Source organism: Hemitrygon akajei, chromosome 7 (assembly GCF_048418815.1).
Source record: "Hemitrygon akajei chromosome 7, sHemAka1.3, whole genome shotgun sequence".
NCBI classification, from domain to species: domain Eukaryota; kingdom Metazoa; phylum Chordata; class Chondrichthyes; order Myliobatiformes; family Dasyatidae; genus Hemitrygon; species Hemitrygon akajei.
The window spans coordinates 19,639,111-19,652,472 of record NC_133130.1 but is presented as its reverse complement, the minus strand read 5'-3'; the positions used below and the strand labels follow the sequence as shown (position 1 = coordinate 19,652,472).

General features: G+C 46.6%; 1 protein-coding gene across 2 annotated transcripts in view; it reads right to left on the bottom strand.

Annotated features, from left to right (window-relative positions):
* kif26ba (kinesin family member 26Ba) overlaps positions 1-13,362 on the bottom strand; it is a 354,883-nt gene that overhangs the window by 198,397 nt on the left and 143,124 nt on the right. The gene's annotated exons all lie outside the window — the stretch shown is intronic.

Here is a 13,362-nt window from a genome sequence, read left to right as displayed (position 1 = left end):
CAAGGATGGTGCTGGGGGCAGACACAAGTGTCGGCACGCTTTCAGTACCAACACAGCATGCCCATGACTCTCTCCCCTGAACCATACGCCCTTGGACCGTGGGAGGAAACTGGAGCCCCTGGAATAAAACCACACAGTCACAGGGAGGATGTATAAACACCTTGCAGAGGGTGGCAGGAATCGAACCCGACACTCCTGACACTCTTGATCTACCATGAAGAGGAATCTCACTGAAACCTATGGAATGGTGAAAGGCCTCGACAGAGTGTCCGTGGAGAAGATGTTTCCTCTGCTGGGAGAGTCTAAGACCTGAGGGCACAGCTTCAGAATAGAGGGGCATCCATTTAGAACAGAGATGAGGAAGAATTTCTTTAGCCAGAGAGCGATGAATCTGTGGAATTTGTTGCAACAGGTGGCTGTGGAGGCCAAGTCTTTGGGTGTATTTAAGGCAGAACTTGATAGATTCTTGACTAGTCAGGGCATGAAGGGATCCAGGGAGAAGGGAGGAGATTGGGGCTGAGGGGGAAGTGGATCAGCCGTGGTGAAATTGAGGAGCAGACTCAAGGGACCAAATGGCTTAATTCCGCTCCTGTATCTTATGGCCTTGTGGATATGACCCTTGCACCTTAACATCTGCATGCACTACACTTGCCCTGTAACTGTGACAACACATTCTGCACTCTGTTGTTATTTTCCCCTTTTATACTACCTCGATATCCTTCACAATGATCTATCTGGATGACACACAAAACAACATACTGTAGCTCGGTAAAGGCGGCAATTACAAACCAATTTCAAATATAGGGGGAATATTTCCACTTGTCAGAGAATCAGGAACCAAGAGTCACCCTTTAAAAATCAGGATGTAAAGTTGAGGTGACAGTCAGAATAATTCTGGTCTTAATGACTGGTAGGACAGGATGGAGGGGCCGAGTGGCCTACTCCTATTTTTGTATGTGAACTAAACAGGAAGTATGGTGGCACAGACACTGTGTTGCTTAAGAATGTTTCAGAGGCAGGGATGTCACCATAGCAACTGAGGAATTTATGTTAGTTAATTAAATCTGGAAATAGAAACCCATCAATAGCCAGTTGAGGTTATGTGTGACTCCAGGCTCCAACGTGAATCGATGTTATATATAATTCCATTGATACACAGTCGAGGTTATATGTGACTCCGGGCTCCAGGATGAATGCACAGTCTTTTTCCTAGGGTTGGGGAATCAAGAACTAGAGGGTACAGGATTAAGGGGAGAGGACAGAGATTTAATAGGAACCTGTGGGGCAACTCTTTTCACCCAGTGAGTGATCAGTATACGGAACAAGCCACGGATGAAGCAGCTGAGGTATGTAAGTTAACAACATTTAAAAGGCACTTGGACAGGTAGATGAATAGTTGGGGTTTAGAGAGATACAGGCTAAACATGGGCAACTGGGGCTAGCTCAAAAGGGAATCTTGGTTAGCATAGAGTGTTTGGGCTGAAGGGCCTGAATCAGAGCTGTGTGCCTCCATGTCCTACCAACGGGACTGAGGTGTGTTTGCCCTCTGCAATGGCTTTACAAGCTACTCGGTTGTCAGGTCAGTCAAGGATGGGCAAACAATATTGGCCTTACCGAGCGGTGTTCACTCCCGGGAAATGGCTGCAGCACGGGCAGGAGAGGGAGGTGGGAGGTCTGGGGATTTGGCCAGGACCTTGCTGGCTAAAGGCCTGAGCCTCCCATTGCACCTGTCCAATGGTTCGAGACCAGCCCTCCCCCCAAACCCTGTGCCTGCACGGACCCTAATGTATGCATTCCTCTCGAGACTCCGGGAAACCTGCTAGCAGCACTCACACGTGGGTAGCGTCGCGGTTAGCGCAACGCTATTACATCTCAGGACATTGGGGGGGTTGGAGTTCAAATCCAACATCGTCAGTAAGGAGTTTGCATGTTCCTCCGGGTGCTACACTCTTCTCCCACAGTCCAAAGACGTACCAGTTGGCACGTTAATTGGTCTTTGTAAATTGTGATTAGGCTGGGGTTAAACAGGTGGATTGCTGGGTGACGTGGCTTGCTAGGTCGGAAGGGTTTGTTCTGTACTGCATCACAAAATAAATAAACCCTTTTATTATTGTCGCATGTGCCAAGATATAGTGACAAGCTTGTCTAGTATACTGTTCACACAGATCACATCGTTACACAGTGCACTGAGCTAGAACAGTAACAACGCAGAGTAAAGTGGCATTGTAGATAGTGGTTAGCACAACACTTCACAGTACCAACGACCCGGGTTCAATTCCCATCGCTGCCTGTAAGAAGTTTGTACGTTCTCCTCGTGACCGCACGGGTTTCCTCCGGGCGCTCTGGTTTCCTCCCACAGTCCAAAGACGTACTGGTTGGTAGGTTAATTGGTCATTGTAATTGGTGATTAGGCTAGGGTTAAATTGGGGGAGTGCTGGGCAGTGTGGCTCGAAAGAGTTCTGTGCTCTTTCTCAATAAATAACGTGTAACAGCGACAGGGAAAGTGCAGCACACTTGATGTGCAAGATTATAATGAAGAATTGGGATTAAAGATTAAAGACTAAAAGGTTAGCTTTATTAGTCACATGTGCATTGAAACATACAGTGAAACGTGTTTTTCACATCGATGTCCAACACAGTCCGAGGTGCGCTGGGGCAGCCTGCGAGTGTCGCCATGTCTCACACGCCAGGGTAGTATGTCCAAAATTTACAAACCTTTGGAACGTGAGGGGGAACTGGAGCACCCAGAGGAGCCCCATGTGGTCACGGGGAGAATGTACAAACTCCTCACAGACACTGGGAAGCACTGGACTAACTGCTCCCTTACTGTGCCACCCCCGAGGTCAGGAGCCCACTCAGTTGTACAAGAGGCCCATTCAAGAGTTGGACAACAGCGAGGTAGAAGCCGTCCTTGAGCCTGGTGATATGTGCTTTCAGGTTTTGGTATCTTCTGCCCAATGGGAGGGGGAGAAGAGAGAATGCCTGGGATGGACGGAGTCTTTAACTGAGCATCCATCTTGAAGAATGAACACTAGAGATGGTCTGAGACATTTTTGCCTCCTCTCCGGGAAAACATCCCAGTGACAGGCTATAGAAAGGTCACCAGCAACGCGAGCCAGCTGGATGTCCATTCCACTGCCAACACCGTCACCATGGTTACTGTGAGTAGAACTTCCTGCTCAGATACTTGAACTTTGCTGAAATGGCAAACAGAACTACAGTTCCACAGATCGGCTGGCCTGAGTTTATGGGTCTGTGATGTTTTCATCCTGTTTGTAGTCTGTCACGATTCCTCCCTCATCGGGCAGTTGTGAAAATTTTAAAAACAGATTGCAGATGATGGAAAGCAGAGATAAAGAACAGAAAATGCTGGAAACACTCAGCAGGTCAGGCAGCATCTGTGGAGAAAGAACGAGACTCACAGCTTCAGTGAACTGGTCTTGTCCTGGTGCTGTCTGTGTAGAGCGACGATATTTTACCATTTTAAAGCACAATGTAAAACAATACAGTGGAGGAAGATGCCCTTCAGCCCACAGCATCTGTGCCAAACACGATGCTGAATTAAACTCATTCTCTTCTGCCTGTACGTGATCCATATCCCTCCATTCCCTGCACATTCATGTGTCTACCTAAGTACCTCTGAAACACCCCAGTCACATCTGTTTCCAGAAAAATCTCTAGCAGCCTGGTCCAGGTACCTATCAATTTCTGTGTTTAAAAAAAAATTGCCCTACACACCTCCTTTAAAATTTCCCTCCCTCCCCTTAAATCCTCCAGTATATGGGAGGCAGGGGTTAAGGGTCGGCTTAACATTGTGGGCTGAAGGGCCTGTACTGTGCTGTACTGTTCTATGTACTATGTTCTATTTCGCTTTCTTCTAGAGCCCATTACCCCTACTGGGGCACAGGCCCCCGACAGCAGCTCACCCGAGTCCTCTGTCCTGGGCTGAAGGAAGGTTGATGGCCCTATGGCATCCGCTTTTCAGCATGTCACTTAATACATCTTCCAGGTCGACACGTTCCCACCCTGGGGTCCATGGCATAAAAAAGGGTGGAAATCCTTGTTCTAAGTGAAGATCCCAAGGATGAGGTGTTTGGAGCTTCTGCTGGTGTTTCTGTAGCTCTGGGTTTTTATGGGATGGGCTGTTGGCTCCATGCCCAGTCCACCTCCGTTGGCAGCCGGGCATGGAACCACCCGTGGCAGAGCTCTCCAGTATTTCTAACCTGTGGAAAAGATACTGACAGTCTACCCTATCAATATCTCTTGTATAGTTATAAACTTCCCACAGGTCTCCCCTCCCCTCAGCCTCCGACGCTCGAGTGAAAACAACACGAGTTTGCCCAACCTCTACCCTCTAATCCAGGTGGTATCCTGGTAAAACTCTTCTGCATACTTTCCAAACCTCCACATCTCTCCTGCAATGGGGCGGACTTAATGCAGTCTGACAAGTGAAGCAGAAGCAATATTATAAAAGATTGTACGTTTTCCCTGTTATCACTGGGATCCTCCGAGTGCTACTGTTTCCTCCCACTTTCCAAAGGTGTACACTCACTAGTAGCAGGTTCTGAGCATGCACTCCCAGTGCCACAAGCATTGAGACCCTACTTACTGTGTAATGACCTGGTCCGAGTGCAGGTGATGGGGGTCAGCAACTGAAATGGTTTGGCACGGACTAGATGGGCCAAAGGACCCGTTTCTGTGCTATGATTTTCTATGACATTACTTTTTTGGGGTTTTCTTTGTATTTACTGTGAATGCTCACAAGAAAATGAACCTCGGGGTTGTATACGGTGACATACTGGATATATACATAGATAATAAATTTTTTTTCAACACTTGAGGGCTCCCCCCAAAATTTCCCCAGACTGTGTTGGGCAGTGATGCAAACGAAGCATTTCACTGTATGTTTCAATGTACCTGTGACAATAAAGCTAATATTTAATCTTAAAATGGAATTCTGACTCTTATAAGCCAGCTTTGACTTGATAAATTCATAGGCCTCCCCTTGTTGATCAATACCACCACCCAGTAACACACTCCACAACCCCTCACCACTACAGCCTCATCAGCCACTCCTCTCTACCATCCCTCAACACCCTTCATCCCACCAATGGACTGCTACGTAATGCAAACACGACCTCATCCCTACACTGACTGTCACTGTCCTGTTGTGGTTCCATGTGTCCTGCCGCTACCGAGGAGAGTTACTCTTGTCGAGAATCACTTTGTCACTTTATCACTTCCTGCCAGTCACTTTATTTGAGAATGCTCTTCTACCCCATGTCACTTTCTGTACAGATAGCCTGTACCAGAGTCACTTTCTGCACAGACACTCCCGTACCCGGAGTCACTTCGTGTACGGATGCTCCCGTACCCGGAGTCACTTCCTGTACAGACGCTCCCATACCCGGAGTCACTTCCTGTACAGATACTCCTGTACCCAGAGTCACTTCACTTGTACGTTGTGTTCTATAGGGTTGCTTTTTATTTAGAATTCTTTTATCTGTGCTGTTTAGCTCATTGCGTTTTTATGCTGCATTGGATCTGGATTAACAATCACTTTGCACTTCTTTATGCCTGTGCCCTGAAGAATGACAATGAACAATATTGAATCTTCTAAGGAACCGTATGAGAGGAAGTAAAGGAGGTCTGTTCATTGATCCAATTCCTGTTAGTAAGTACTTAGTGGATGCAAGCCGGCTGCTGGTTTGTCTGTGTGACACCATTGACAGTGTGTTTTCTGGGCTGTGAGTGAGGCCGATGGAATGTGATCTTTACTGGCTGTCCACCGGACATCCCACAGCTGGGGCTCATCCATTGATGGGACGTGATTCTGAATGAGTGTCCAGCTGGGGTCTGATGGGACCTCCCAGGCTTTCAGATTTTGTGGCATGGTAGCACAGCAGTCAGCGTATCATTTTACAGCACCAGATGATCACCAAACAGGGTTCAGTTCCTGTCCCTGGCTGTAACGAGTTTGTTCATTCTGCCCGTGACCACGTGAGTCTCTCTCCTGGTGCTCCCACATTCCAAAGCCATACCGGCTTGGGTTAGGGTCAGTAAGTCGTGGGCAAGCTAAGCTGCCGCTGGAGGCATGGCAACACTTGCACGATCTTCAGTGGTCTGATCTGATACGGAAACGATGCATTTCACTGCATGTCTTGACGTATATTTGACAAATAAAGCTAGTCATTAAATAATCTAATCTTCTTTAATCTTTTCCCCTTCCCAGTCTGGTAGCAGAATGCTGGGACGGTTCTGACCTGGAACTGTGAAGCTGAACCGTTCACGCAGGTTGGCTGTACGTACATCCCAGGACAGACAGTTTAAGGAAGCAGCAGAAACCCAGGAGAGGTGTGTCAAAGGAATTGGTGACTATGGAGACAGGGCCTGGTGAAGACCCCAGACCTGGATCGTTAACTCTGTTTCTCCTTCCGCAGAGGCTCAGTGTTCACAGCCTTTTCAGTTTTCACTGCACCGGTAAGTCCAGGCAGACAGAATCCAGAGCAAGTCAAGCCCAAGGCATTGTCAAGTGACAAATAGGTCTTAAGTACCAGGTCATCTCCCTGATCCAAGTATTAAAGGCCAACCTTCTGGCACCCACATCCAGGAGTTGGTCTGTTGAGTCAATATCAATTGTTGGCATAGGCAGTTTAAATGGCTCGGCACGGACTCGATGGGCCGAAGGACCTGTTTCTGTGCTGTACCTTTCTATGACTGTCGATCATGCCTTGGTGAAGTTAGCTAAGTTGGTTCACAAAAGACTCTGAAGATGCTGGAAATCTTGAGCAACGCACACACAAATTGCTAGAGAACTCAGCAGGTCAGAGAGAATCTCAGAATCAGGTTTAATATCACCAGCATATGATGTGATATTCATTGTTTTGCAGCAGCAGTACATTGCAATACATAATAATAAAAAACTGTAAATTACAGTAAGTATAAATATTAAAAAGTTAAATTAATTAAGTACTGCAAAAAGAGAAAGAAAAGTAGTGAGTAGTTCATGGGTTCGATGCCCATTCAGAAATCTGATGGCAAACAGGAAGAAGCTGTTCCTGAATTGTTGAATGTGTGGAAAATGGGGCTGAAGCTCTTCATCGGGATACTGCGACAGACTTCACTTACGTGTCAGCAATGCCAGTATGGTCAGCATTTACTCCCTGTCCCTAGCTGCCCTTGGGAAGGTGGTGGTGAGGTGACCCTTTTGGACAGCCCTGCTCCCTCCTGTTGAAGGGACGTTGAACATCGAACGTCACAGGACAGGGACAGGCCCTTAACCCATGATGTCTGAGCTGAACTCCCTCCATTCCCTGTATAGTCATGTGCCTGTCTAAAAGCTTCTAGAGCAGGGATTCCCAACCTGCCGTCCCCGGGCCCCTGGGTTAACGGTAAGGGCCCCTGGGTTAATGGTAAGGGCCCCTGACATTAAAAAGGTTGGGAAGGTTTAGGCCCATGAATGTCATGAAGATGGAGAGATATGGACATTGTTTAGATAGGAGGGACTAGATTTTGGGGGTTTTAGACTTAATTTTTAGCTAGAGCCATAGAGCCTGTTCCTGCGCTATATTGTTCTAAATTCTAATAACCCCTGCTCTAGAATGACACTGTTAATCTGCCTCCACCACCACTGCCCCAGGCAACTTGTTCCTGGCATCAACCACTCTCTGACCCATACATCGCCTTTAGACTTTCCTCTTCTCACCCTCTGCTAGTCAACACATCTGCTCTGGGAAAAGTTTCCAGCCGCCCATCCTTCACAAACTTTAATCAGAATTTCGGTGGAGCTCCAGGATTTGGGCACACTTACAATGAACGATTTGCAATATATCTCCAGGTCTGGGCGATGCCAGACTTGCAGGGAATTGAAACCGTTCATTATTATACATCATCCAATATCAGACGGCAGAATAAAGTGCATCAGTTACAGGGAGAGTGCAGCTCAGGTAGGCAAGATTGTGTTATTTTATTGAGATACAGCGCAGAACAGGCCCTTACAGTGGTTTGAGTCACACCGCCCACACACTGCGGGTTTAACCCGAGCCTAATGGCGGGACAATTTACAATGACTAATTAACCTATGAACTGGCACGTCTTTGGTCTGTGGGAGGAAACCCATGCAGTCACAGGGAGAACGTACAAACTCTTCACAGACAGCGACGGGAATTGAACCCTGGTCGCTGGCGCTGTAAAGTGCTGTGTTAACCACACCGTACCATGGTGTACAGTAACAAAGTAGATTACGGAGTCAAGATTTTACCTTATTGTCTATTCAAGAGTCTGATAACAGCAGGGTAGAAGCTGTCCTTGAGACTGGGGTACGTGCTTATGTTTTCTGCCCGATGGGAGAGGGGAGGAGAGAGAATATTCGGGATGACTGGGGTGTCTGATTATGCTGGCTGCTTTACTGAGGCAGTGAGAAGTAGAGACAGTGACAAATTGTCTAGTCAATATTTCATTACTGCTAGTGGGGTCCTGCTACGCACAACTTAAAGTCGGGGTCCCTCGCTGACAATAGTGACAAATTTCAGAACTACTTTTTCCCCAGGCATTAAAAAGGAGGGAGGGGTCTTTGATTCAGAGGCAGCAAGAAGCATAGGTGGAGTCTACAGAGGGGAGGCTCGCTCCTCTGATGTACTGAGCTGTGTCCACAACCCTCTGCGGTTTCTTGCGGTCACAGACAGAGCAGTTGCCGTACCAAACCATCATGCAATCACACAGAATGCTTTCGATAAAGATCGATGAGGGTCGATGGGGACTTAGCAACTTTCGTTGTGAATCTGCCGCCCCATTTTTTTTGGTGGGGGGTTGCAGATCACAGGGTTGTGAGGTGCTGTGGGAGTAGTCTAGACAAGTAAACAAGTGCAGTTTGTAGGCTCTACACACCACAGGCACCGTGAAATAATGGTGTTTCTCAGCTTACGTTTGACGTAAAGAATAGTTCAATCCTTTGACCGTTTGGGTACATAAATGTCTTACAAATCTATTTTGAATGAGTGGACTATGATGTTGGCTACAATGATCCGTCTGGCCATTCTCTCAACACATGCTCACTCAAAGGCCAGCGACCAGGAGTTTGTGCAAACAGGAGACGCAAGGGGGCACTACGGCCTGTCAGTCGATGGCAGGATGCCCTTCATCCGGGGCTCGATACCGAACGTCAAATCGCAAAAGTTGAAGCTCAAAGGCTGAAGCCAGGAGACTGAAGGCTGGAAGGCGGAGGACTGTCCACGTGTGTGGGTGAGTGGGAGGGATGGGGGCTTGCTTTACTGGTGTTGTTTTGTTGCCTGTTGTGCCCCGTGTTCTGCCGAGTATTGTGGGCGTGCCACGTTGGCATCGGAAGGTGTGGTGACACTTTGCAGGTCTGCCGCATCACAGCCTTGGCAGTGTTGGTTGTTACAACGCAAACGATGTACTTCACTCTATGTTTTGATGTACACGTGATAAATAAATGAATCTTTATGTGAATTCTCTGCACCGTGATATTCATTGAGAAAGGTCACGGTGATTCATAACTTCAGCCTTACCATCATTCACTGGTATTATGCCAAGCAGGAAGGATCAGAAGAATATATTGCAATAAATATTCTGATGATGAGATGACAGAGATTGCCATGTTTTCCCAGAAATATGCCTGTCTTTCTCCTGGACTGTCAGACGTCAAGTTGTACTTGCTAAGGGAATAAATGCTATTTCATTCCTTCGAGGCCAAGGGAGAAATCAGTAAACAATTCTGGTCTCATTTCCTAAAACATCTCCAGCAGGAATGCATTCTGAATGACAAGTGAAAGCTGTGTTTGATTAGGCAGCTCTCGGAGACCATAGCTCTTTACCTCCTTCTAAAGGACCATTACAGTTCTGCACTTCCAAACATTTCCCATCTCTCTGCTTCTCCCTCCCTCAGGCACACCTTAACCAAGCTTCAAACCAAGGTTTGGGGTTTCTAGTTCCACTCCATTTCCAGTTTCAAATTACACGGATGAACCTTTAGAACAGAGATGAGGAAGAATTTCTTTAGCCAGAGGGTGGTGAATCTGTGGAATTCATTGCCATGGCCACCAGTGGAGGCCAAGCCATTGGGTATAATTAACGTGGAGCTTGATAGGTTCTTGATCAGTAAGGGTGTTGAAGGTTACAAGGAGAAAGCAGAAGAATGGGGTTGAGAGGGTTAATAAACCAGCCATGGTGGAATAGCAGAGCAGTCTCAATGGGCTGAATGGCTCAGTCTGCTCCTACGTCCTGTTGTCTTACTAATTCACCCATGTTCTACCACTCACCCACACACTAGGGGTAATTAACAGTGACCAACTAACCTACTAACCCAGAGGTCCAAGACAAAGCCACGGCAGGGAGAAAGTGCAAACTCCACATGGACAGCAACATGGCTAGACATTGAAGCTAGCCTGCCCGCACACCCATCACAGACCTTGAACAGGCTTGCCGTGTTAATGGTATGTTCAGAAAAGATTAGCTTTATTTGTCTCAGGAAAGCAGCAGTAATCATCAGGGACCCCCACCACCCAGGACATGCTCTCTTCTCACTGCTGCCATCAGAAAGAAGGTACAGGAGCCTCGGGACTCACACCGCTAGGTTCAGGAACCATTACTAACCCTCAACCATCAGGTTCTTAAACCAAAGGGGGGATAACTTCACTTGCTCCATCATTAAATATTAATTATGCTTATTCATTTATGATGATTATTTCTGCTTTTTCTATTTGCACAGTTGTTGTCTTCTGCACTCTGGTTAAACAGCTTATGTGGGTGTTCCTTCAGTGATTCTGTTATGGTTATTATTCCATCATAGATTTATTGAGTATGCCCACAAGAAAATGGATCTCAGGGTTGTATATGGTGATGTATATGTACTTTCATAATAATTTTTCTTTGAACTTTGAAACAGTGAAACACATAGTGAAATTCGGTCTTCGCGTTAAATCAACTCAGAGAAGATTGTGCTGGGGCAGCCTGCAAATGTCGCCACGCTTCAGGCACTGATTTAGCCCAAAACTTACTAAATCTAACTGGAGTCTACATCTTTGGAGTGTGGGAGGAAACCAGAGCACCCAGAGGAAACCCACAGGGAGAACGTACAAACTCCTTACAGACAGCGGCAGGAATTGAACCCCGATCAGTGATCTTTAGCGCGGTAAAGCTAACTCTGCAACGGTACGTGGGTGTTATTGCTTTGACAATGAGCAGTTTGAAATAGTGTTAGGATAACTTTGTCAACTGACTGGCCCCATTTCTGCTCCTTAAGACCAAATCTCAACAAAGATGAAGTGTTGAATGAAAGAGTGTAGCAGGGTTAATGGATGAGATGAAACAGTAATTATAGCAGTGGAGAAGAACACATACACTGGAACTATTGACAGCTGAAGCTTATAATAGGATTGGGTTTCCCTCTGGAATCTGTCCAAGTCTAACAAGTAACTATTAATGCTACACGCAAATTATTAAATAAAGAACATACAGATGGAAGGCAGGAGTATTCACTGAGGCAGGACACGAGAATATAAAGCAAGGATGTGATGCTGAGGCTTTATAAAGCGTTGGTCAGACCACACTTGGGAGTATTGTGAGCAACTTTGGCTCTATTCTCACAGCTGCCACTAGGAAGGAGGTACAGGAGCCTCAGGACGCACACCACCAGGTACAGGAACAGTTATTAACCCTCAGCTATCAGTTTTCTGAACCAGAGGGGATAAATTCACCCAACTTCACTTGCCCCATCACTGAAATGTTCCAACAACCTATTGACTCACTTTCACAGACTCTTCATCTCACATTCTCAATATTTATTGCTTGCTTATTCATTCATTCATTTATTTATTATTTTGTTTGTATTTTTTTAATTTTGTATTTGCACAGTTTGTTGTCCTTTGCACGCTGGCTGTTTGTCCGTCCAGTGTGTGGTTTCTTGTTTATTTTATTGTGTTTCGTTGTTCTGCTCTGAATGCCCACAAAAAGTGAATCTCAGGATTGTATATGGTGGCATACATGTACCTTGATAATAAATGTACTTGAACTATGAACTTCGAACATTCCCACTGTCATGGGTCTTGTTTGTTGCCAAAGTAGTTCTGTTACTGTCGGCTATTCAGAATAGTTCACAAGAATGATCAGAGAATGAGGATCATTTGATGGCTCTGGGCCTGTACTGACTGGAGATTAGAAGAATGAAGGGGGATCTCATTGAATTCCACCACATATTGACAGGCCTAGATAAAGTCCATGTAGAGAGGATGCTTCCTACATTGAGGGAGTGTAGGACCAGAGGGCACAGCTTCAGAACAGAGCGATGCCCATTTAGAACAGGAATGAGGAGGAATTTCTATAGGCAGAGGGTGGTGAATCTGTGGAATTCATTGCCGCAGATGGCTGTGGAGGCAAACTCATTGACTATATTTAAACCAGAGATTTGAGAAGGCAGGAGAATGGCTTTGATCAACCATGATGGATTGGCTGAAAAGAATTGATGGGCCAAATTGCCTAATTCTGCTCCCATGTCTTATGGTCTTATGTTCTTATTCTTATGGGATGTAGTGGAGCACAAAGCACAAGGTATACCACGGTGATTATACATAGCATACAGTTCAGGACATATAGTCATCGTTATGCGCCGTGTCGTACGACGTGGGCGAGCACGGTCTTTCCATGACTGTGATAGTTCTTGACAAATCTTTCTACAGAAGTGGTTTGCCATTGCCTTCTTCTGGGCAGTATCTTTACAAGACAGGTGACCCCAGCCATAATCAATACTCTTCAGAGATTGTCTGCCTGGCGTCAGTGGTCGCATAGCCAGGGCTTGTGATGTGCACCATTTGCTCATACGACCATCCAGCACCTGCTGTCATGGCTTTCTGTAACCCTGATCGGGGGAGGGTGGGGGGAGGGGTTTGCGGTGAGGGCTAAGCAGGTGCTACACCTTCCCCAAGGGTGACCTGTGGGCTAGTGGAGAGAAGGAGCATCTTACACCTCCTTTGGTAGAGATGTATCTGCACCCAGCCAGCTAAGGACATTTAGTATAGACTACATGCAGTGGCCAATTTATTAGGTTCAGAAGTGGAACCCAGTGTAGTCTTCTGCTGCTGTAGTCCATCCACTTCACAAATCACCAGCGCGTTGTAGGTAAGCAACGGCAAATCTGATTTTCACTGCAGTGGCCACTTGCTCGTTACCTCCTGTACCACTCAATGGCTACTGAGTGTATGGACATGGTCTCCTGTAGCCCATCCACTTCACCGGTTCAATGTGTTGTGCATTCAGAGATGCTCTTCTGCACACCGCTGTTGTAACTGTTATTTGAGTTACTGTTGCCTTCCTGTCAGCTTGAACCTGTCCGGCCAGTCTCCTCTGACC